The sequence below is a fragment of the Notolepis coatsorum genome (assembly GCF_963971535.1).
Source record: "Notolepis coatsorum genome assembly, chromosome: 6".
Lineage (NCBI taxonomy): Eukaryota > Metazoa > Chordata > Actinopteri > Aulopiformes > Paralepididae > Notolepis > Notolepis coatsorum.
This window is the reverse complement of record NC_140170.1, coordinates 75,982,253-76,008,134: the sequence shown is the minus strand read 5'-3', so window position 1 is coordinate 76,008,134 and position 25,882 is coordinate 75,982,253. Positions and strand designations below refer to the sequence as shown.

At 44.7% G+C, this 25,882-nt stretch overlaps 1 protein-coding gene across 1 annotated transcript in view; it reads left to right on the top strand.

Moving 5' to 3' along the window:
* The first annotated feature begins 600 nt into the window (after nucleotides 1–600).
* The window catches only part of LOC311231071 (uncharacterized protein), a 133,359-nt gene continuing 108,077 nt past the window's right edge, over nucleotides 601–25,882 (top strand). The window contains exon 1 of the mRNA XM_084317547.1: nucleotides 601–732. The gene's annotated coding sequence lies outside the window, so the exon portion shown is untranslated. The remainder of the gene's footprint in view (nucleotides 733–25,882) is intronic.

Here is a 25,882-nt window from a genome sequence, read left to right as displayed (position 1 = left end):
TACGGAGCAGCCACCCAGGTTTCACCAGCCGGTTACATCACCGATTGGTAATCTCTGATTTCTAGCTTTAGGGGAGAGTTGTGCATGTTCTCAAATACTGACTGAACTCTCCTGGGACACAGGAAGAACATACTGTAATGTGAATTCTTAAAATGGTAGACATTCCCCCTTTTTTTTTTTTTTTTTACTATTAAAACACCCCCTTCATTTAAAGTTTTTAGTTGTTGAACTTCAAACGTGAGTAAACTAGCAGTGGCATGACGTAGCCGATTATCACCGGAAACCTCTGATTCTTCTACACTGACTTCACTCGAGCGAGCAAGTGTTGTGAGTGAGCGAACACCATGGCAACAGACAGATGTTTTTCCAATCGGTTTAAAATGATGGCCTTGTACTACCGCTCTTACATAACGTATGACTAAACTACATGTGGCGCTGCTGCCGCGTCCTGCGTCTTTAAGATACACTTCATAGTTTGGCCCATTGCCCAGAAAGTCCATTCCCCACGTCCCATCTAGCCACATAGAGTAGGCTCCGCCACACGAGCCTCGGCTGAGAACAAGCCTTCTCTTTCAGAAAGCGTCCGCTCCGCTGACATCCTCCACAACGCACTCCCCTCAAGAGACCCGCGAGGATACGTGTTTTTCCAGGGTTACTGGGAGGAGAAGGGATTCACAGCGGATCCTCTCAGAGTCGGTGACTTCTGTGTTGTCAGTCCGCGGAGAAGCCAAGGTATGATTTACTTTGTTGATGAGGAGTTTCACAAAGTGTGACAGCAATGTCTGTTTGTCAGGTGCACTGTGTACCGTTATGTTCATGTTCTAGGTGTATCATCGGTTTCTCTGTAAAGTTTCTCTATAGTTGAGCAGCTGGACGCAGGGAGAGAGAGAGAACATGTTTTTCTGTGTATGTTTGGTCTTCTCTTAACTATCCATGAGGCCATGTGTCAGATGTTTCTTCAGGGGGAGATTTAATCTCCTCTGTGACTAAATCCTTTTCCTGCCGTACGTTGGAGCTTTTCCCTTTTCACGTTTTGAACACAAAGCCTCCTGTTCATTTAACCAAATACGCTTAATTCTTCACGCAAAAGCAGCCCAAAGGTTTCAAACCACAGGAGCTATTCCATTACTAGTCCTTTATTTCCCACGAAACAGACCCTGAGTGTAACGCAAGAGGAGGATTATGGTGGTGGGAGTGTTGCACATTGTAATAATGCTGATGTGGTTGGTCAAGACTTATTAAACAGGTTGCTGAAACCTCCCAAATCTGGCCCACAGGAGAATCCTTTTCCCCGTTACCTTATTTGGAGGACTTGGAGGAAACCAGGATTTGGTTTGGAACGACCTTTGGAAAGAATGGTGAGGTTGTAAAGTCTGAGTTATAAAGTCCCAAATTGTTAAAAGTCTACTATTTTGGAATGAAAACCAAACAAGCATAAACAAACATTGAAACTATATTTGACATCCACCTTCTTGTTCTAACCTCAGGATTTTATTAAATTGTTTTAGAAATAGTATTTATATATTTTTTTATTCACACGCTGCAGTCGTGTCAAGGCTATATACACAGGATGTCAGCACAGACTGCACACACACAGACACACACACACACACACACAGACACACACACAGACAGACAGACACCCAGACACACACACAGACACACACAGACACACACAGACACACACACACAGACAGACACACAGACACACACACAGACACACACAGACAGACATACATACAGACACACAGACACACACACACACACACACAGACACACACACACAGACACACACACACAGACACACACACACAGACACACACAGACACACACACACACACACACACAGACACACACACACACAGACACACACACACACACACACACACACACACACACACACACACACACACACACACACACACATGCACATGCTCCTCTTTCACCGGCTGGCGCTCAGGCTGAATGGACTGAACGGTACAGTAGCGCTCTCAGCAGAACTGTTGATGTCATGTTGTCATGTGTTTCTGGAATAGACTCTCTCTCCCTATTCATCCTCACCGCTTTGGTCGGTGTTGTTTCGTTGTCGTGGGACAATTCGCATGGAGGTTGCATTATGTGCACAATGAAGAGTTTTCTGGGTTCTTCTGGAGGATGAGGTCACAGTCAGACACGCCCGGAGGCCCTCAGCTGAACAGGAAGCGGCGCCGGCTCGCCGCTTCTCTTGGCTACACTGTAGTAGAAGGGGAAGCCAGGGTCCTTTGGAATGTGTGTTTTCCGTTTTCCGAGCGCAGGAATGTTCCTCCTCGCGGGTGGGGTACGGGGTCCGCGAACCTCGCTGGCATTACACCCGAGGGATTGGAGAATAATGGGTTATATATGCGATGGGATTACAATAATCCGATTACGAATCATCGGTAAAGACAGGGTAATCCGCTATTGATATTGTAGAAAAAATAATACAGTAATGAGATTACAGCCACTTTGACACAAACAAGTGATTACTTGAACTGCGAAAGCATGTTAGGCTCATGTCAAGTTCAAGTTCTTTATTTGTCAAATACACAGACTCAACAGTGCACAATTGAGAAACAACAATAAGAATGGTAACAATAAGTAGTATATTAAGGTCACGACAACGTGATTGAAATTGCAGTAAATTGAGAATAATGTTTAATTGGAATACTCTTTTCTATTTAGCTTCATACGATATACATTTGGGGGGTAAATTAATTCACAGTAGATCACATTTACTTTACAACACATATTAGTTTGTGTTATCCAGTCAATTGTGTCACAGATTAAAGGTTTTTGCAGGTAATGAGTAATTTGTAATGGATTACAATTTTGAAAGTACCCTTTCAACAGGTCAGGAACTAATGTTCTCGTCTGCTTGTCTACGCGTCTCTACAAAGTAAAAGGATGTTTAATTTATTAAAGAATAAATAAATGAATTCACATTGGAATGTGGTTGGAATGGAGATCATTTCCTTTCAGCCCAGATTAACCAGGGGAGATCGAATGGATGGATTGTGATTTCCTGTTTGAAACCCTTCGACTCCACTTCCGTACCTCTCTTCCTGCCACATGGAGACTGGTATTCACAGTGATTGATATTCGATGCAGCGATACCGCTATGGGATTTCGGACCGATACCAGGCAAAAAATCGGGTATCGGTATCAAAGAATTTCCCCAATACTAAAATCCGATATCAAGAAACGTGTAACGTGCTAAAAATCAAAACAAATTGACTTGATTTGCTGTATTTTTATACACATAGAAGCACAACAGATCTCTCTAATGGAGAAACATTGATAATACAGTATATCTCAATCATTTATTTACTCTTTTGGCTTTTTGAGCCATAATGATCCCAAACCGATGGTCTAAGTCTATACTGTTCAGTAAAAGCAATGGATTGGATCTGTCCTCTGTATCCGATACTTAAAGTCTTATAGCAGGAATTGGTATCAGCAGTGAAAGAGTGGTATCAGTGCCTCCTTACTATTCACAAATACATTTATCTGACGATACATTCTGTACATAAATCATCAAGGAGGTGTTTAAAGATGTTGATACATGTTTGTATGTCTGTCTGTGTCTGTGTCTCTGTTTGTGTGTGTCGGTGTGTGTGTGTCTGTGTCTGTCTATGTTTGTGTTTGTCTGTGCGTGTGTCTGTGTTTGTGTGTCAGTGTGTGTTTGTGTCTGTGTGTGTGTGTGTCTTTGTCTGTTTGTGTGTGTGTGTTTGTGTCTGTGTTTGTATCTGTGTGCGTGTGTGTGTGTCTCTGTGTTGTCTGTCTGTGTGTGTGTCTCTGTTGTGTGTGTCTGTGTGTTTGTGTCTGTGTCTGTCTGTGTGTACTTGGCTGGTAGCGCTAGTTGAGAGGGAAGTGGGGGGGTGAGAGGGGGGGTCATAGAGTCAACACAGGACTGCTTCTCAGCCGCATGTCGATCATGGTCCCTTGACTCTCAATAGAATCAGGGACCGGCGCCGGGCTGCTATAATGTCACCAGAGAACACAGACTGTAGTCACACTGACACGTCACCGACTCTGGGTACGTTCTGAGGACCAGCTGGCTGCTGTGAACCGTCTGCTTAGAACTCCTTCAGAATAAAAGCAGAGAGCGTCGAGTCCAGTGTACAAGGAAGAGCTAGACTCTTTTTTTTAAACTTAAATTTTTATTGAACATTTATAGACATACAACACAACATATACAATAACATCAATAACACAACAGTACAATGATGTGGGCCCCTTGAACTCGGCTGCGCTAATTTTCCCAGACCCCCGCAAGAGGAACCCCCCCCCCTCCCACCCTCCCCCCCTAGAAACCGGGCTCCCCCGCATCCCAGGTCTGTCCCACGCGGGGTCCAGCACTCAGCGACACGGGCATCTTGAATCTGATTGGGCCCGACCCAGTAGAGGGGCGAGGGGCAATACTCCCCCCCCCACCGAGCCAAGCCTGCTACCTCCCATGCCACCAAGCCCCCCACCCCACGCACAACCAACCCACAACCCACGGGATCCCACTCTCCCGGGTCAAACCGCATAAACGCTGACCCCCCACCCCCGACTCCCCCCCCCCCCCCGCCTGAGTTGAGCCCATTGGCGCCCCCCATATCTTAGGCCGCTTAGCCGGGCCCCCATCGACATGGGTCCCTTGAATCAATTGGGCCAGGCCCAGTAGAGGAAAGGATAGGGGACTCCCCCCCACCGAGCCAAGCCCGCTATTCCCCATGCCCCCGAGAGCCCCACCCCACGCCCATCGGCCCCCCAACACACAGGGCCCCGCCGGGCAAAGCCCAGCCTCTCTGATCCTCCTGTGAGAGACCCCTCCCTCCAGCCCTCCTCCCCGAGAGATAGAACACCCCCATATCCTGGTCCACCATGCACAGAGCCGAGCCCCCAGAGCCCCCACCCACCCCCGCCCGACCGCCAGGCCCCCGGCCCACTAGAGCCCCAAGCCCAGGTCCGCAGAAGGTCTAAGCACCACGCCTCAATGGCCCCCCGACCCCCCGCGACGCCAAGCCCGGTGCCCCCCCGGCCCCGACACCTGACCGCCCAGGCACGACGGCCAAGGACCCCAGGAAACCCACTGTACCTCCTATGTCACCGACATCACCGCACACGTTTATGAAAATAAAACTAACAATACAATAAGCGCACTCTTTCCCCAGTTGGCGGTTTGGAGGGGGATCAGCCCTCCTACTGGAGAATCCCCCCCCCCCCCCCAGAGACGAAGATACCCCCCGCAGGAGGCTCTTCAAGCCTCTCTTCATGTCCAACATTTTGAATTTTTGTCCTTCATATTTGTCCATGTGCACATTTAAAACATATATACTTTACATAAATCGCTCCCAAGGTGTACGGGGGATCCATATGTCACCCCCTCTCCCCTGCTGGTAGGTGCAGAGTATTGGCTCTCTTGTTGAGAGGGCTCTGCCTAGTGGCGAGGGGTGCCTGATGTCTTGGCCCCCCTTCATCTCACTATAATTGTCCAACATTCGTGTTGTCTATTGTGCTAGAGCTCCTGGTCAAAGTTCTCTGTCTGCTTTTCCTCCTGTTCCGAGACCCCCACCTTCCAGTCCTCCCGTGATTCGAGTCCCATGTTCCATTGTCTCTCCTTCATCCCAGTCCAATGTGTGTAAATCTCTGTGTGTTTATAGTTCTCCATTATTCTATGTGTTGTATATTTACCCTCCTAATTATTTCCATCTGCAGTGATTATAGTGCGCGTTCGTGTATGTGTTTCATTGGGCATTATTGTCTATAGCTGGGGTGGTTAATCCGTTCTTTATGTACTCCTCTCGTTCGCCTCCCCGTGTCTCACCTCGTCTCTTCCTTCACGTCTCCTTATCATTTCCTTCACCTCGAATCTCAAAAAGTTAATAGTAATCGCTCTCGGGGGGCCTGCCAGCAGGCTGCTTCGACGCAGGCGCCCTGTGGGCTCTCTGAATCTCCATCACCACATACAGGGCCATAGACTCCCTTTCCACTCCGTCCTCCAATCCCCATAACCGGGTATTATTTCTCCGCGGTCTCCCTTTCATGTCCGACAGCTTTTCCTTCATTTTTTCTTGTTGTAGAATTGCAATTGTCAGTACTTCGTGTATCTTCGTTTCCCATTCCTCCGCCTCTGCCGTTCTCCCTTCCAACGCCGCCACGCTCTCACCCTGTTCCACCATCTTTTCATTGACCGCTTCGAGTCCCGCATCCACATCTCCCCTGATATCCTCCTTCTCCGTCTTCAATTCCTCCCCCAGCCTCCCGACATCGGTCCTTATCGTGTCCGTAATTGTCTGCATATCCGCCAATATTGCATCCGTCATTGTTTTCATATATGCCAATATCTCGGCCTGCATGCAGACCGCCCATCCTGGCATTTCCCTGTCGAGCGCGGCCGGCCCACCTCCTCCTTCCACCTGATCCCTCTCTCCCTCGCGACGGGGATTTTGTATCTTCAAATTCTCCCTTCTCAGAGATCCCTCATTTTCTCTCTTCTTCTCATTCCTTGTTTCCTCCTTGTTCCTTGATTGCATCTCCATTTTTTATTTCTTTTCGGGTCTTTATTCATCAGTTTTTTTACTTATTCGACCAGGAGCTCCAGCACACGCGTGCTACCCGTTTCCTCTCGTACCGGAAGTCCGAGCTAGACTCTTTTATCGTTGATTTAAACGTGAAAGAAATACAGTATGCACACACTTGAAATATGACCGCTTGTTTTCTCGTAGAAAGCGCGAGAACATTGGCGTCATTATTGCATTCCAGACGCATGAACTTGTGTACAGTTCACGCATCTGGGTCATGCAACAGTTACAGGGTTACTTAGGCCTTTAACCCTTTCATTACCACACTACAGAAGGTTAACCTTTCACTCTACCACACTACAGAAGGTTAACCTTTCACTATCACAATACAGAAGGTTAACTCTTTCACTACCACACTACAGAAGGTTAACGTTTTTACTACCACACTACAGAAGGTTAACCTTTCACTACCACACACTACAGACGGTTAAGAGAGCGTGAGGACATTGGCATCATTATTGCATTCCAGATGCATGAAGTTGCGTACAGTTCACGCATCTGGGTCATGCAACAGTTACAGGGTTACTTAGGCCTTTAACCCTTTCACTACCACACTACAGAAGGTTAACCTTCTGTAGTGTGGTAGTGAAAGGGTTAACCTTCTGTGGTGTGGTAGTGAAAGGGTTAACCTTCTGTACTCTGGTAGTGAAAGGGTTAAATTCCCTAAGGAACATAGGCCATTGATGAAACCCCTCCATCCGATCCAGTTGTTGCCATGACAGCCCTTCTGCCTTCATCTCCTGTTCAGTGAGTCCTCTCCAGGTGGTTTTCCATGTTAGATCTCGCTCTGTGATGGACTTGTTTTGTCTTCTTAGTGTATGGCTTGTCCAGTTCCAGTTCCACCTCCTGACTTGAGTTTCTATTGTGTCTTGATTGGCGAGTTTCCACAGGATAGCGTTTATGAAGGCGGCTGGGTGGCGTAGCGGAGATTGCGCTCGTCACCAATGCAAGAGACTCCGGTCTCGAATCCCGGTGTTAGCATTGCCTGCGGCTTGGGCCAGTCGTCATACTATCTCAATTGACGGAGGTAGTGGGTGGAAGTCGATGGGTGGGGATTGGACGTTGTGGACAGCGACTCCTACAGGTCGGTTGGGTAACGTCTGCACAGCAGAGACAGGAAGTGTCGGGGGCAGCGTGAGCCTCAGACACGTTACTCCTCGCCACTGAGAGTCCGCACTGTCTGGTGAAAAGATGCGACAGGCTGCCTCCTCGTGTACCGGAGGGGACACGTGATGCAAGGCTTCTATCCTCACTACAGCCGACCAGTGGGAGGCATAGTCTAGCAACGTTCAAGACAGGGGAGGGGAGAATTGGCAATACGAAATTGGGCAATACGAAAAATAGAAAAATAAGGAGAAAAAGTGGATACAAAAAAAAGGATAGCGTTTATGATGGTGTTTGGCCAGTAGATTCCCAGGAGGCGTCGGAGGCCGTGCTTGATTATTATCTGTAGTTTGTTGATGTTGATGTTGGTTGTTGTCCTCCAAGTTTCTGATCTGTAAAGTAGATTACCTTCGTACTGTCTTTTACTATCATGCACTTTGCTTCTAAATAATCTACCTTGCCTATATTACTACCTACTATGCTAATATGTCTCTTTACTAGGGATGGGTACCTTTCACATTTGAACCGATATGGTACCGGTACCTGTGAATCGATACCGGTACCCAACGGTACCTTTTTTCGGTACTTTAGTCTCAAGAAATTTAATTTACCTACTACAGTCGTAAAAAAAATATCCAAACTTCAAATAACTACAACTTCGAGAGTTTTCGGCTTGCCATTGCTCCGACTGCTTTGTTGTTGAATCAAGTCAAATCCTAGGTAAGCATATATTGTGCGTGTGAACGTTGACATGAAAAGAAAAAAGGTAAAAAATTAAAAATTAAATAAAAATATTTGGTATCTCACTTGAATCGATACTCGGTAGTACCGACGTGTTTCGGTTCGGTACCTCAAAAGTACCGAATTCGGTACCCATCCCTACTCTTTACTACTGTGCACTCAAGACTGTAGCACCCAAGTTTCAACACTGTTTGACGAACATTGTTACTTAGCTGAAAGAGTTGTACCCTTCCTGCTGACCTGTTGTACAGAACGTGTAAGTCGTTTTGGATAAAAGCGTTAGCTGAATGACTAAATGTAAATGTAAATGATTTGACATTTGAGTTCAAGACTTTTAGTTTGGTCTTGATTGATTGTTTAAGATGTTAAATGTTTGTCCCTGCTTTTCCGGTTCTGGCTTAGACACAAAAGTGGCCTCTATAATTGGTATAATTTTTCATTTCATGAATAATCATTCTTATAAGATATAAAGGCAGGCGTTGGTGGTATAGTGGTGAGCATAGCTGCTTCCCAAGCAGGTGACCCGGGGCCGGATTTGATTCCCGGCCAATGCAAGAGAGCTGCTTTTCGAAAATAATCTTTCTTAATCTTATGTGTAAAATGTTGTTTAATATACAACTATGTTTTATGTTTCGTATACAGTATTCGTCCTATGTTATTTTATATACAGCATTAGCCCTATGCTGTTTTATATACAGTACTAGTCTTATGTTGTTTTATATAACATACTAGTCCTATGTTTTATATACAGTATTAGTCATGTTGTTTTAAATAACATACTAGTCCTATGTTGTTTTAAATACAGTACTAGTCCTATGTTGTTTTAAATACAGTACTAGTCCTATGTTGTTTTATATACAATATTAGTCATATGTTATTTTAAATACAGTACTAGTCCTATGTTGTTTTAAATACAGTACTAGTCTTGTGTGCTATATAACACAGAATCCAAGTGACTAATTCCTATCCTCAGCCATTGTACTCACTGTAAATGTTGTTGACATAGTTAGGGTTGTTATCGAGTAGTTGGAGTGAAAAGGTTTGGTTTAGGTGCTTATTGTGGGTAGCGTGGCCGAGTGGTCTAAGGCGCTGGATTTAGGCTCCAGTCTCTCTGGAGGTGTGGGTTTTTTTTTTTTTTTACTTTATTTTTTAGCGTTTATCGCTTTTCTGGTCAAGCATGACCGACAGATACAGGGTGAAACGGGATATAGAGCAGGGGAAGACATTCTGGCAAATGACGGCGGGTCCGGGAATCGAACTCGGAGTCCACCAGATCCGTGACGCAGCACGGTTTTCCCCGACGCAGAAATAGCGCCGAGATATGCGGTGAGCTACTGGAGCTCCCCTGGAGGCGTGGGTTCTAATCCCACCGCTGCCATATTGCTCCCAAAAAATCCTGTTCAACAGGAATGTTAAATGAAAGGTTAAAGTGTGTTTTACCTGAGAGACAGATGCAACCGATCAAATATATGGTAAATGGCTGCTTCTTTATATAGCGCTTTTATCCAAAGCGCTTTACAATTTGTTACTTACATATTACCCATTCACACACCAACGGCGGAGGCAACCATGCAAGGTGCCAACCTGCTCATCGGGAGCAATTAGGGGTTAAGTGTCTTGCTCAAGGACACATAGACACGCTGCCCAGGAGGAGCGGGAATCGAACCGGGAACCTCCGGATTGCCAGACTACTGCTCTACCTCCTGAGCCACTGTCGCCCCTAATCCGCTTGCTGTACATAATGATTAATTGGTGATCCAGCCCTACATTTCATGATGATTTCCAGCTTTGAGCAGGCAGTTGTGACCGAGTGGTTAAGGACTTGGACTCCTGCACCAATCCTGGCTGTCGTCATCTCAGGGACGGGGATTTGAAATGGTACCAGCCGCATTGCCATCCACCCAGTGTGGGTTGCATGGTCTAAGTCACTGGGTTTAGTCTCTCCGTTGGCATATGTTCAAATCCCACCGACCCCACCATATTGGTCAAACCGTGTCCATTATAAGTGTGAATTCAAAGGCTTAGTTCTTAGTTAGTTTGTTCTCTAAACTTGACACACTTAAAGAAAATGTATACATTTCTCATTCCATGAATAATCATTCTTATAAGATGTAAAGGCAGGCGTTGGTGGTATAGCGGTGAGCATAGCTGCTTCCCAAGCAGTTGACCCTGGTTTGATTCCCGGCCAATGCAAGAGAGCTGCTTTTTGAAAATACAGTTTCTTAATCTTTTTTTGGTTTTTTTTATCCACTTTTTCTCCCAGCTAAACTGAAAGCAATGTGGAGAGCAGGGCTTGAACAGGAGGCATCCTGTTCGAGCCTAGTCTCCAGCATTCGTTGCGAGCGCCTTGCCCACTGTGCCATGTAGCCGCCCTACAGTTTCTTTATCTTATGTGTAAAATGTTATTTAATATACAACTATGTTTTATGTTTCATATACAGTATTAGTATGTTATTTTATATACAGCATTAGCCCTATGCTGTTTTATATACAGTACTAGTCCTATGTTGTTTTATATAACATACTAGTCCTATGTTGTTTTATATACAGTAGTACTAGTCCCATGTTGTTTTATATAACATACTAGTCCTATGTTTTATATACAATATTAGTCATATGTTATTTTAAATACAGTACTAGTCCTATGTTGTTTTAAATACAGTACTAGTCTTGTGTGCTATATAACACAGAATCCAAGTGACTAATTCCCATCCTCAGCCATTGTACTCACTGTAAATGTTGTTGACATAGTTAGGGTTGTTATCGACTAGTTGGAGTGAAAAGGTTTGGTTTAAGTGCCTATTGTGGGTAGCGTGGCCGAGTGGTCTAAGGCGCTGGATTTAGGCTCCAGTCTCTGGAGGCGTGGGTTCAAATCCCACCGCTGCAATATTGCTCCCAAAAAATCCTGTTCAACAGGAATGTTAAATGAAAGGTTAAAGTGTGTTTTACCTGAGAGACAAACGCAACCGATCACATAATCCGCTTGCTGTACATAATGATTAATTGGTGATCCAGCCCTACATTTCATGATGATTTCCAGCTTTGAGCAGGCAGTTGTGACCGAGTGGTTAAAGGAACACTCCAACATTTTAGCAAATACAATTTGCCATCTTCCCCAGAGTCAGGTGAGAAGATTGCTATCAACTTCATCTCAGTGTGTCAGGTTTGGAGTTGTTGCGAGTTGTATTTCTTCTCTTTTGATGGAGCCAAGCTAGCTGCTCCCTACTGCTTCCAGTCCTTGTGCTAAGCTAGGCTAACATGCACCCGGAGCTCTCTCTGGGGCTACTGGACACATGAAACTGATATAAATCTGACTCTGGGGAAGATGGCAAATAGTGTATTTCCCAAAATTGTTGGAGTGTTCTTTTAAGGACTTGGACTCCTGCACCAATCCTGGCTGTCGTCATCTCAGGGACGGGGGATTTGAAATGGTACCAGGGCATTGCCATCCACCCAGTGTGGGTTGCATGGTCTAAGACTAAGTCACTGGGTTTAGTCTCTCCGTTGGCATATGTTCAAATCCCACCGACCCCACCATATTGGTCAAACCGTGTCCATTATAAGTGTGAATTCAAAGGCTTAGTTCTTAGTTAGTTTGTTCTCTAAACTTGACACACTTAAAGAAAATGTATACATTTCTCATTTCATGAATAATCATTCTTATAAGATGTAAAGGCAGGCGTTGGTGGTATAGTGGTGATAGGGCTGCAACGATTAGTCGACGCCGATTATGAAAAATCGTCGACGAGAAATTGTTGCGTCAATTAGTCATTAAACATTTTTTTTTTTTTTTTTTTTGCACTACCTATCTTAGTTTAGTTTCTTTAACACTTTGGGTGCCGGCCAAAAATCCGGAAAATGACTGTGGGTTGCCAGGATTCCTGGACGATTCTAGCATATCTCATGATCTTAGCGGAGCTATTTCTATATTTTATATTATAACTATGGGGAAATGGTTGGGCTCATTTGAAGACGACAAGTTGATGTACACAATGCAAAAAAACGTTTGTTTCTGCATGTCTTCGTTCGTTCACAATTACAAGTTAAAAAACGTCAACAAAAGATAAAAGTGGAGGTAAATTATTTAGAACAGAAGTTACAGGCACTTTTATGAACATGCACAAAACAATATTCACATTGCATTAGTAAACATGACGTACCGTTGCCCCGTCGACCACCACCGTGTCCGACTCCCACGTCTGAATCGTGCGATGAATCAGACTCATACCTCCGACCCAAGCCGAGATCATCGTCAGATGATTCCGGAGCTAGAATATAATAAATGCATATCAGCGTTAGGTTTGGCAAACTAACGTTACATAGTCACAGAATAAGCGGTAGGTAAATCATCAAATACACGTTTCACACACACACAATCACATGCATATCGCCGGCGTTGGTTTGTCGAACTAACGTTACATAGTCACAGTATGTAAATCATCAAATACACGTTTCACACACACACACAATCACATGCATATCGCCGTTGGTTTGTCGAACTAACGTTACATAGTCACAGTATGTAAATCATCAAATACACGTTTCACACACACACATATATATATATATATATATATATATAAGACCGTGTAATTACCTGGTGGTTCCCAATCGGCGCTCCCATCAGATTCGTGGGCGGTCGAATCGCTGTCCCCTGACTCGCATGAAGAAGCTATGACCACAGCGGCAGCCTTCCTCTTCCTCGAACTGCGTCGGGTAGAGCCGCTCCCGGTCCCGGGGCGAGACGCGTTACTGGGCCCAGCAGCGGTCTCACGGCTCTCTCCGATCGGAGCTACCAAAGACGTTGGTGCTGTTGGTGCTGCTGCTGCTTGAACAACCGCGGGTCCAAACGCCAGCTTCGTCTGAACAAAGCGACCCGCCGCCGGATTGTCCCCTCGCTTTCCTACACTACGTCTCTTCATACTGATCTAATAATCTAAATGAAACTACTAACTGATCAAACTACTATTACTACTACTGAAATATACTACCTAGACTACACACTAATCCCTCGAATAGTACTACTACTTAGCACGACTAAGTACTTTCTAAAGCACAGCTGAAACCTTACAATTAGTCTGATACTACCACTATACTGTATAACACTATAAATATAGACTATAGGCTGATCTCAATTCAAATATCTCTCTCAATCTCTCTCTCTCTCTCTATCGCTCTATCTATCTCTCTCTCTCTCTCTCCTCCAAAACCTCGTAGATTCTGGGATCGCGCTAACGTTTTATACCTGTGGTTACATTGGCCAGGTATGCTGGCCAATCAAATGCCAGATTCATTGTGGGGTACAATATTCCCCCTATTGTGATAGTGTTAGAAAATAGGGGGACACTGCCACCTAGTGAAATTTGAGAGGAAATGCAGTTTCCGGTTAAAATTTTCTTCCAAAAGCTCGGCGGTGAAGTTCAGACGGGGAAAATCGAAAAAAGATGTAAACAGATCAAAGACGCTGTACAGCGTCCTCGGCACCTTGAGCATGGCCGGGAAAGACGCTGTAAAGCGTTTCCCGGCACCCAAAGTGTTAATAGTTGTCATACAGAAGTACAGAATACTTTCATACAAAATGCTTCTTACTGTTACGCTCCAGAGACTGTGCTAGACAAGATAGTATCAAATAACATAGTATAGCATGTAATTTAGAAGTAGAAAAGTAGAAAATGAGGTCACAGTGTTCAGTATAGACATATGTACAATGTTCGATGCAGAATAGACGTAACTGAGTTACCATATAATATACAATACTATGCAGTGTACTAATGTACAGTACTATATAGTGCAAAGCAGAAATGGGATGAGGTACAATTTAGGTACAATTTACAGTAAGGTGTACGAGTTGTAGTGCAATCCTTCATCAATAAATATAAAGTGTGGGGAGTGGGTGCTACAGTGTGTTTGTTTAAAGTGAGTGTGTGCTATAAAGTGTGTGGGGTGGGTGCTACAGTGTGTTTGTTTAAAGTGAGTGTGTGCGTGTGGATGTGTGTGCTATGTGCGTTTGATGGTTGTTGTTGTGTAGTGTTCATTGTTCGTTTAGCAGCCTGATGGCCTGGGGATAGAAGCTTCTTCTGAGTCTTTCTGTGCTTGCTCGCCTTGAGACTCCGGTATCGCTTGCCTGACCGCAGCAGTTCAAAGAGGCAGTTGTTCGGGTGACTGGAGTCTTTAATGATTCTCTTAGCCTTGCCCCTGCAACGCTTGTTGTAAATGTTCTGGAGGGTGGGGAGCCCCCCTCCAATTGTGCGTTCGGCTGAACGTGTCACTCTTTGTAGTCTGCTTCGGTCTTGTGCAGTGCTATTCCCAAACCAGGAGGTGATGTTGCCAGTCAGGATGCTCTCTATTGTACATGAGTAGAAGTTCTTAAGGATCTTCTGACTGACTTGGAACTTCCTTAGGCGCCTGAGGAAGTAGAGGCGTTGTCGTGCCTTCTTCACAACACTGTCAATGTGTGTGGTCCATAGTCCTCGGATATGTAGGCTCCGTCCGAGGTACTTAAAGCTGTTGACTCTCTCAATCTATGTGAAAGTGGCTTCTCAGCTCTGGTCCAGCCAGCTGAAGACTTCTTTTTTTTTTTGATCCACTTTTTCTCCCATTTTTCTATATTTTCTCCCATCCCAATTTCGTATCATCCAATTCAACCCTCCCCTGTCACGAACGCTGTTTCTTGCCTCCCACAAGCCGGCTGCAATGTGGACTAAGTCATACATAGCACAAGTCCCCTCCGGTACTTGAGGTAACAGCAGTCGCATCTTTTCACCTGCGCAGCTCGATCTATCAGTGTCGAGGAGTAACGCGTGGGAGGCTCACGCTGCCCCCGACACTTCCTGATTCTACTGCGCAGGCGCACCAACCGACTTGTAGGAGTCGCTTGTTCACAACGTTCGATCCCCACCCTTCAGTTTTCCCTCCCCGTAATACGGCCAATGTGTATTACTGCGGACGACCAGCCAAACTGAAAAACAATGTGGAGAGCTGGATTCGAACACGCGAATCCTAGCGTCTCCACACTGGTGGCGAGTGCCTTAGACCACTACACCACCTAGCCGCGCCCCAGCTGAAGACTTCTTAGCTTAACATAACAGACCGACAGTAAGTTTGGGGGAACTAATGGGATAACTGGGGATGTTGTTTGGTCCTGACAAGAGTCTCAAAGCAACTCTGAGGTCATGCTCAATGTCCAATCTGTTCCTCTGCTCTGTCTTCAGCTGGACCAGAGCTGAGAAGCCACTTTCACAAAGATAGGTAGTGCAAAAAATTTAAAGGGGCTATGCACTGCTATTCCTAGCACTATTTGGGCAACTTTACACAATTCCTGTTAGTCTATTGAAGACATTTGTAATTTTTTTTTCAAAAAAATTCATTGTTTTATATTTCTAATCAAGTACTCGAAACCATCATTTTTCAGCCTCGAGAAATCAGGCTGTTATGGCCTGGCTCCGCCCATAAGCACTTTGAGTGACAGTCAGACCACAGTCTGCACTGGTAGAGGGAGGGAGGGAGGGGGGGGGAAGAGAGAGAGAGTTCAGTTCAGTTCAGAGTTTTTATTTGCCACATGGAATAATACAATCATAGTTTCTTCATTAAAAAATCATAAATAGTCATTCCATGGACAAAAGGAGCAGGAAGAAGAATAAATCTTATAGTTATATAGTTACCTGCCCCTTATTCCTAAACTAACATGTATTTTCTTAATGGTCGGCGTATAACCTTATTTACACAAATAATCATTTATACCATGAGAGAGAGAGAGAGAGAGAGAGAGAGAAAGAGAGAGAGAGAGAGAGAGAGAGAAGCCCCTCCCTCTCTCTTCCTTTTTTTCTTTCTATCACTCTCCCGTTCGGAGGTGTGTGTCGCGCGGACCTCCGTGCGGCAGGTCCCCCCCCCCCCCAAGTGCCCCCTCTCTCTCCCTCCCTCCCTCTCTCTTCCTTTTTTTCTTTCTATCACTCTCCCGTTCGGAGGTGTGTGTCGCGCGGACCTCCGTGCGGCAGGTCCCCCCCCCCCCCCAAGTGCCCCCTCTCTCTCCCTCCCTCCTTCTCTCTTCCTTTCTGTCCTTTCTCTCCCACTCGGCTCTCGCTGATGAGACGAGGCAACTTTTTTCTTTTCTTTCTTTCAATCTCCCGTGTGGCGCGCGGCCGGCAGGTACCCCCCCCCCCCCAAGTGCCCCCTCTCTCTCCCTCCCTCCCTCTCTCTTCCTTTCTCTCGGCTCCCTCTCGGCTCTCTCTTCCTCTCGGCCCCGCAGCCCCACTCGCTGTCTAGTCTAGGTAGAATGGGGGCGGGCATTAGCTCCAACCACAGAGCCAATCGCATCACTGTGTCTATCCACAGCGCCCAGTGACGTGCTCAGGGACTTCAAATCAAAATGACCCGATTTACTAGAGGCACAGAGGGGTTGGGCTGAAACGGAGCAATTCGCCAATATGGTATTTAGACCCTAAAACACATTGATACGAACTCCTATTACTATAATACAATGCTAGAGACTGAAAAATGACATTTATAATGCATGGGACCTTTAATAATTTTTTTTTTTTATATATATATATATATAATTGTTTTTCGATTAGTCGACTAATCGAAAAAATAATCAACAGATTAGTCGACTACCAAAACAGTCATTAGTTGCAGCCCTGAGCATAGCTGCTTCCCAAGCAGTTGACCCGGGTTCGATTCCCGGCCAATGCAAGAGAGCTGCTTTTTGAAAATACAGTTTCTTAATCTTATGTGTAAAATGTTATTTAATATACAACTATTGTAGTGGCCAAAATCCTAACAGGTTTGTCTTATAACCTATTTGAATCTTCCACTTGTAGGTTGGGAAGCAGTGTCAGACTCGCAGTCGCAGAACAGAAACCACTGCACGTTTTTGTTGTTCCTTTTGCTCTTTTAATGGTCCAGCAAGAACAAAACATGAAAACAATATCGCACATAAAAGTAAAACAGGAGATCCTAATAATCTTAGTAACAAAACAAGAGATCCCAATAATCTCTAAACAAAAAGGTTGCGTCTGCGCTGCGTGTCAATGACAGTATTGCTGCTGCCTGCTGCTCTGCCGTCACACGCCGCACCTGTGGCTTATAGCGTTAGCCCCGCCCCATTCACCTGAGCAAAGCGCCCCACTCACTGCAACAGAGAAATGTATTAATACAGATTCACAATTAATCAAAACAAATAAGCTTGAATGCGGCTCTTACACCGGCCCCTAATTGTTCTCTAGGAATCAATTACTCAAACAAAATAAAGAGCCGTATAACTATCAACAAATGAATTTAGAAAGTGACCTGGATGTTGAAATGGCATTTTGTCGCTCACCCTCTTACAACCCTGAGTTCACAGTTTGACTCTTAAGAATGTGTCATTGTCTAAATCATCTTAGCGATCCGGAAAGTATATATAAGGTATATATCTCAAACAGTAACACATGCTTCTTTGCTCTGTGCTTGGTTCATGACCAATGACTATATTGCCATAATGAGGGTGGTTGCTACTGTATAATTCATTTTAGATTAAATAGTAACTCATTAAATATAACTTGAAGGGGAACTTTTAAATCCTATGGACTATATGAATTGGTCTTCACCACTGTGGTAAATTTACCTAAGTGAAATAAATAAAGTATATACATTACATCCCTTGTTGATGTTGAAAGAAGAACTGTGTGAGGCCAACTTACAGGCCATGCGGCTGGGGCTAAACTGTGTGAGGCCAACTTACAGGCCATGCGGCTGGGGCTAAACTGTGTGAGGCCAACTTACAGGCCATGCGGCTGGGGCTAAACTGTGTGAGGCCAACTTACAGGCCATGCGGCTGGGGCTAAACTGTGTGAGGCCAACTTACAGGCCATGCGGCTGGGGCTAAACTGTGTGAGGCCAACTTACAGGCCATGCAGCTGGGGCTAAACTGTGTGAGGCCAACTTAGGCCATGCGGCTGGGGCTAAACTGTGTGAGTCTTCATTCTTAACCGTATCCTAGGGCCAGAGGTTACTAGCACATAGCCTTAAGGAGGGATCTTTATGATCGCTAGGTCAGTCAAATCAGAAAAAACTAAAAACTGTAATGCTAAGTGGCAAAGAGTGTATATCTCCATGTATCAGTCTATGGGTGTATATCTATGTATTAGTCTATGGGTGTACGTCTATATCAGTCTATGGGTGTATGTCTATGCTGTTCGTAACTATCAACAAATTAATTTAGAAAAATATAGTGTATACATTACATCCCTTTTTGGCTGTTGAAAGAAGACCTGTTATTCTTCAATCTCCAGGAATGCGGCATAGCTTAGCTATAGGCCTATCAATAATGGATGTTTTCGTCTGGAGCTTCACTGCACGGGTCAGACCTCCTGCATCAGGCTTGGTCTCCTGTACTCTGCCTAGTGGCCACGACCCCCGTGGAGCAGTTGGGTCAACTACCAGGACGACATCTCCAATGTTAAAGTTTTTTCTTTTTTTTCTCACTGTGCTCCATTTCGGTCTTCCTTGGAGTAGCAGAAGGTATTCTTGTGTCCTGGCGTAGAGGTCAGATCTCTCGCAGAAGATGGTTTGTAGGCCTTCATCCAGTATAGGATCGATCTTACTGTTCTTCTGCACTCTGAATGGAGCGGTTTCCAGCACTGCCATTTCCACTGGGAAGGATTGCTTTTGAACATAGGTGATGACTGACCTCTCTGCCTGTGAGAGGTCTTCCACTGTGAGGAGCTGTCCACCAAGTGTGGTCCTGAAAGCGCCTAGCTCAGTGCTCACCTTTTGGCTGCTCGAGTGGGTGTGGCTGTGACCTGGGGAAAGCTCTTTGCGCTTTTTGACAGTCAACATCAGAGCATTCTTCCTAGTGTGCTCGTTACCAATGTACTTGAGTACTGTTTGGCTATCCCCGGCCCCTATGTGACCACATAACTCTGCTTGGCTATCCCCGGCCCCTATGTGACCACATAACTCTGCTCTCTTCATATCTGCTGGGGTCTTGTCCTCTGCCCTCTTCATGTCTGCTGGGGTCTTGACCTCTGCCCTCTTCATGTCTGCTGGGGTCTTGTCCTCTGCCCTCTTCATATCTGCTGGGGTCTTCTCCTCTGCCCTCTTCATACCTGCTGAGGTCTTGTCCTCTGCCCTCTTCATGTCTGCTGGGGTCTTGTCCTCTGCCCTCTTCATGTCTGCTGGGGTCTTCTCCTCTGCCCTCTTCATGCCTGCTGGGGTCTTGTCCTCTGCCCTCTTCATATCTGCTGGGGTCTTCTCCTCTGCCCTCTTCATGTCTGCTGAGGTATTGTCCTCTGCCCTCTTCATGCCTGCTGAGGTCTTCTCCTCCGATGCCAGGCTTCTGGATTTTTCCTCACAGGGACTCTGGACCGGTGTGGTGAGAACAGGCGCCTCCCTATTGGCTGCTGCGATGGCCTCAGAACCATGTGGCCAAGACACAGGAAGTCCCCGTCTGAAATGCACCTGCGGCGCCTCCCGTTGGGCAGAGGGGTGGGCTCCGTCCTTCTCTTGCGGCCCGGCTTTTGCGGGAGAAGTGAGGGGCGAGGCCTGTGGCAGAGGGCTGTCGGTGAAAGGACGGGGCCGCTGGTTGACCATCGAGGTGGAGGACGGGAACTGGGCAGGGGGGTCCCTCGGGAACCGGAACTTCCTAAACGAAGACTGAGGGTACAGAGGCGTCGGTGACATGGGCATGACAGGTCGAATATTGTGCACTAGTTGGGGCTGGTGCTGGTCATTAATGTCATCTGGCTGAGCATCGGGCCAACTGTGAGCATTACCATCGTTAACATTAAAAAAGGGCAAGTAATGTGCTCCTGCCTTGCTCCTAACAGCACCTATGTCATATGGATGAATTGAAACATCTGGCTTTGAATATACCAGCGCCCATTTCCACTGGGAAGGATTGGCTGTGCTGGCTGCTATTTCACCTTGTAATTCTAATGTTTCTCTCCTTTTTTTTTTAATGTTTCTCTCTTTTTTTGTAACATTTGTTCCTGTTCTTCAATTGCATGTTTTTCTTGTAACATAGAAGATTTAGCCAATAAATATCGTCTCTCTGCCTCCGCGTTGATGCGTAATCTTGATGAAGAGGAGGAGTGGTGGGAGGAAGAGTTAGACCTCGTTGAGCGTGTGTCTGCCATCCTATTTGGAGTCGCGCAGCTGCGCCTCATAATGTCATTAACGGGCAGGTCTGCCTTATCTGAACTCGCCATTTTAATTCAGAATAAACAAATAAATAAATCCACAAGGTCTTCGACGTGTTTAGAAACAGTGGCTGGTTATGTCATTATCATTGTCTTTCTCAATTGTTGGTTCGGTTACAGCCGCACGCCAGGCCGGCGTTTCCTTGTCTCGATGCGCGCAGCTGCGCCTCATCCATGTCATTAACGGGCGTCTGAACTCGCCATATTAATTCAGAATAAACAAACAAATGAATCCAAAAGGTCTTCAACAGTGGCTGGTTATTTCATTATCCTTGTCTGCTCTTTTTATCCATATGTCACCAGCACAAAATAAAATATTCACTGTCCATAAACATCGTTATCAGAGGCGAAGTTTGTTTAGTGATAATCCATGCATTTATTCCAAACGAATAATTATTCATGTGGCGTTGGTTTTTGCAAACACATACCTCAATTATTTGTGTGTTTGCTTGTTTACAGCCGTCAGGCCGGCGTTTCCTCTGTTTGTAGCCGCGCGTCGGGCCGGCGCTTTACGTTCCAATTTGGACCCGTTTGATCCTCCAATTCTTTTTTCGTTCCGGATCCCAATAATCCGTGCTCTTCAATCGCAGCTTCGTTCCTTCGGATCCCAATAATCCGTGCTCTTCAATCGCAGCTTGTCATTGACTTGATGTAGTGGCCAAAATCCTAACAGGTTTGTCTTATAACCTATTTGAATCTTCCACTTGTAGGTTGGGAAGCAGTGTCAGACTCGCAGTCGCAGAACAGAAACCACTGCACGTTTTTGTTGTTCCTTTTGCTCTTTTAATGGTCCAGCAAGAACAAAACATGAAAACAATATCGCACATAAAAGTAAAACAGGAGATCCTAATAATCTTAGTAACAAAACAAGAGATCCCAATAATCTCTAAACAAAAAGGTTGCGTCTGCGCTGCGTGTCAATGACAGTATTGCTGCTGCCTGCTGCTCTGCCGTCACACGCCGCACCTGTGGCTTATAGCGTTAGGCCCGCCCCATTCACCTGAGCAAAGCGCCCCACTCACTGCAACAGAGAAATGTATTAATACAGATTCACAATTAATCAAAACAAATAAGCTTGAATGCGGCTCTTACAACTATGTTTTATGTTTCATATACAGTAGTAGTATATTATTTTATATACAGCATTAGCCATATGCTGTTTTATATACAGTACTAGTCCTATGTTGTTTTATATAACATACTAGTCCTATGTTGTTTTATATACAGTAGTACTAGTCCCATGTTGTTTTATATAACATACTAGTCCTATGTTGTTTTATATACAATATTAGCAGTGATGGGCAAGCTACTTGGAAAATGTAGCAAGCTACACTACAAGTTACTCTCGATTAAATATAGCTAAACTACAATGGAAGCTATCCCCAGAGAAATGTAGCAAGCTACACTACAAGAACATGGCTAAAATAGCTAGCTACATCGGCACTACTTTTTTTTATTTTTTTTTACTTTGTGATCAAGTTTATACCAAACAAATAGGCAGGCAAAAAAATAGCTCAGTTTGAATCCTATGTAACATTTATACATTCTTAAGTACGGAAATAAGCAGCATGGGGTAATCGGCATTGGAACTATACTACTACAGTATGTACTCAGAGTATAACACTCAAGCTTGACACTGCTAGACAAACAATACTATCCTTGGCTGCTAGATATGTAACTCACAAAACATTCCATGGCCACAGGTTGAGAACCACTGGTCTAGGACGATCTTTTCCCTATTTTTGTCTTTTCTCCACCCCCCAATGTACAGTGTACAGTGTCCCCCTACCCCAACCCCCCCCCCCCCAATGTACAGCCCCCACCCACCAACCCAACCTCCTCCAATGTACAGTTTCTACGTCAAATGTATATACACTCTTTTTCTGGACACTTTTTGTATCACAAACAGTACTGTATTTGCAAATCTGATATGTCATAAATGTATAGATGTAGCAGTACTGTCTATCTGTATGTCGTGTGTGTCATATATGTTATGATGAATTGAAAATGGGGGACCCTGATGTAAACAAGACGAAAGTCTTTCTCTGGTCTGCATCCCCTTAACAATTGTATGTATTGAGCTGTACTGTACTGTACCCATTCTGCAATCTGTTAATACACTTTTCAATCAATCAATCAATAATATTGTTCATAGCAGCTAGCCTATCTCAGACAGACTGTTAGTTAAAGCTGTTGATAAAAAGTGCACTGACTTGTGTGCTGTTTGGGAACAGTTGACAATGTTTATGTAAAGACAGTAAGGGTTTTCATCAGCTCACCTGAATATGTGTTCTCAAGTTAGTATTGGACGTGTGGGACGTCGAGAGCAGCTTCGTTTTTGGTTGACACAATAAACACCTAAACACATATGTTTTAGGCGTTTTTTCAGTCAAACTCATAAACGTGTCCAGGTAGGGCCATGGAGATGCAGTGTTGTTATTGTTGTTGACATCATCTTCATCAATGCCATCAGTGGAAACATCAAATCCCTCTGCCATTATTTCGCGCTGTTATTGTAAATTCATCCATTCATTCTCATTCAGTGGTCTGCGTTTAGATTTTCACTTCCTGGTTTGCGGCCTGGAGTCCCGCCCTATCCTGCCTCTGATTGGCCTACCCGTAATATTTTGGCCTACCATACCCAATCGTGAGTCGTCACTCATATCTAAACAAACCAACCAATCATAGTGGGTTTTTTTACGGGGAGTTTTTTTGTCTCCTCGCAGATCTTCCTGTCTAGACTGCGAAAGTAGCGTGTAACGTTTCTCGTCGCTACGTTACTACTTCGTTCTATAAATAGCTCCGCTTCAGAGAACGTTACCCTGGTTAAAAAGTAGCGAGCTACCAGCACGCTACTGAGAATTGTAGTTAAGCTATGTAGCTTCGCTACTTGTAGCAAGCTACTGCCCATCACTGAATATTAGTCATATGTTGTTTTAAATACAGTACTAGTCCTATGTTGTTTTAAATACAGTACTAGTCTTGTGTTCAACACAGAATCCAAGTGACTAATTCCTATCCTCAGCCATTGTACTCACTGTAAATGTTGTTGACATAGTTAGGGTTGTTATTGACTAGTTGGAGTGAAAAGGTTTGGTTTAAGTGCCTATTGTGGGTAGCGTGGCCGAGTGGTCTAAGGCGCTGGATTTAGGCTCCAGTCTCTCTGGAGGCGTGGGTTCAAATCCCACCGCTGCCATATTGCTCCCAAAAAATCCTGTTCAACAGGAATGTTAAATTAAAGGTTAAAATGTGTTTTACCTGAGAGACAGACGCAACCGATCACATAATCCGCTTGCTGTACATATTGATTAATTGGTGATCCAGCCCTACATTTCATGATGATTTCCAACTTTGAGCAGGCAGTTGTGACCGAGTGCTATCAACTTCATCTCAGTGTGTCAGGTTTGGAGTTGTTGTGAGTTGTATTTCTTCTCTTTTGATGGAGCCAAGCTAGCTGCTCCCTACTGCTTCCAGTCCTTGTGCTAAGCTAGGCTAACATGCACCCGGAGCTCTCTCTGGGGCTACTGGACACATGAAACTGATATAAATCTGACTCTGGGGAAGATGGCAAATAGCGTATTTCCCAAAATTGTTGGAGTGTTCTTTTAAGGACTTGGACTCCTGCACCAATCCTGGCTGTCGTCATATCAGGGACGGGGGATTTGAAATGGTACCAGGGCATTGCCATCCACCCAGTGTGGGTTGCATGGTCTAAGTCACTGGGTTTAGTCTCTCCGTTGGCATATGTTCAAATCCCACCGACCCCACCATATTGGTCAAACCGTGTCCATTATAAGTGTGAATTCAAAGGCTTAGTTCTTAGTTAGTTTGTTCTCTAAACTTGACACACTTAAAGAAAATGTATACATTTCTCATTTCATGAATAATCATTCTTATAAGATGTAAAGGCAGGCGTTGGTGGTATAGTGGTGCTTCCACTATACTGCTTCCCAAGCAGTTGACCTGGGTTCGATTCCCGGCCAATGCAAGAGAGCTGCTTTTTGAAAATACAGTTTCTTAATCTTATGTGTAAAATGTTATTTAATATACAACTATGTTTTATGTTTCATATACAGTATTAGTATGTTATTTTATATACAGCATTAGCCCTATGCTGTTTTATATACAGTACTAGTCCTATGTTGTTTTATATAACATACTGGTCCTATGTTGTTTTATATACAGTAGTACTAGTCCCATGTTGTTTTATATAACATACTAGTCCTATGTTTTATATACAATATTAGTCATATGTTATTTTAAATACAGTACTAGTCCTATGTTGTTTTAAATACAGTACTAGTCTTGTGTGCTATATAACACAGAATCCAAGTGACTAAATCCTATCCTCAGCCATTGTACTCACTGTAAATGTTGTTGACATAGTTAGGGTTGTTATCGAGTAGTTGGAGTGAAAAGGTTTTGTTTAAGTGCCTATTGTGGGTAGCGTGGCCGAGTGGTCTAAGGCGCTGGATTTAGGCTCCAGTCTCTCTGGAGGCGTGGGTTCAAATCCCACCGCTGCCATATTGCTCCCAAATAAATCCTGTTCAACAGGAATGTTAAATGAAAGGTTAAAGTGTGTTTTACCTGAGAGACAAACGCAACCGATCACATAATCCGCTTGCTGTACATAATGATTAATTGGTGATCCAGCCCTACATTTCATGATGATTTCCAGCTTTGAGCAGGCAGTTGTGACCGAGTGGTTAAAGGAACACTCCAACATTTTAGAAAATACAATTTGCCATCTTCCCAGAGTCAGGTGAGAAGATTGCTATCAACTTCATCTCAGTGTGTCAGGTTTGGAGTTGTTGCGAGTTGTATTTCTTCTCTTTTGATGGAGCCAAGCTAGCTGCTCCCTACTGCTTCCAGTCCTTGTGCTAAGCTAGGCTAACATGCACCCGGAGCTCTCTCTGGGGCTACTGGACACATGAAACTGATATAAATCTGACTCTGGGGAAGATGGCAAATAGTGTATTTCCCAAAATTGTTGGAGTGTTCTTTTAAGGACTTGGACTCCTGCACCAATCCTGGCTGTCGTCATCTCAGGGACGGGGGATTTGAAATGGTACCAGGGCATTGCCATCCACCCAGTGTGGGTTGCATGGTCTAAGTCACTGGGTTTAGTCTCTCCGTTGGCATATGTTCAAATCCCACCGACCCCACCATATTGGTCAAACCGTGTCCATTATAAGTGTGAATTCAAAGGCTTAGTTCTTAGTTAGTTTGTTCTCTAAACTTGACACACTTAAAGAAAATGTATACATTTCTCAT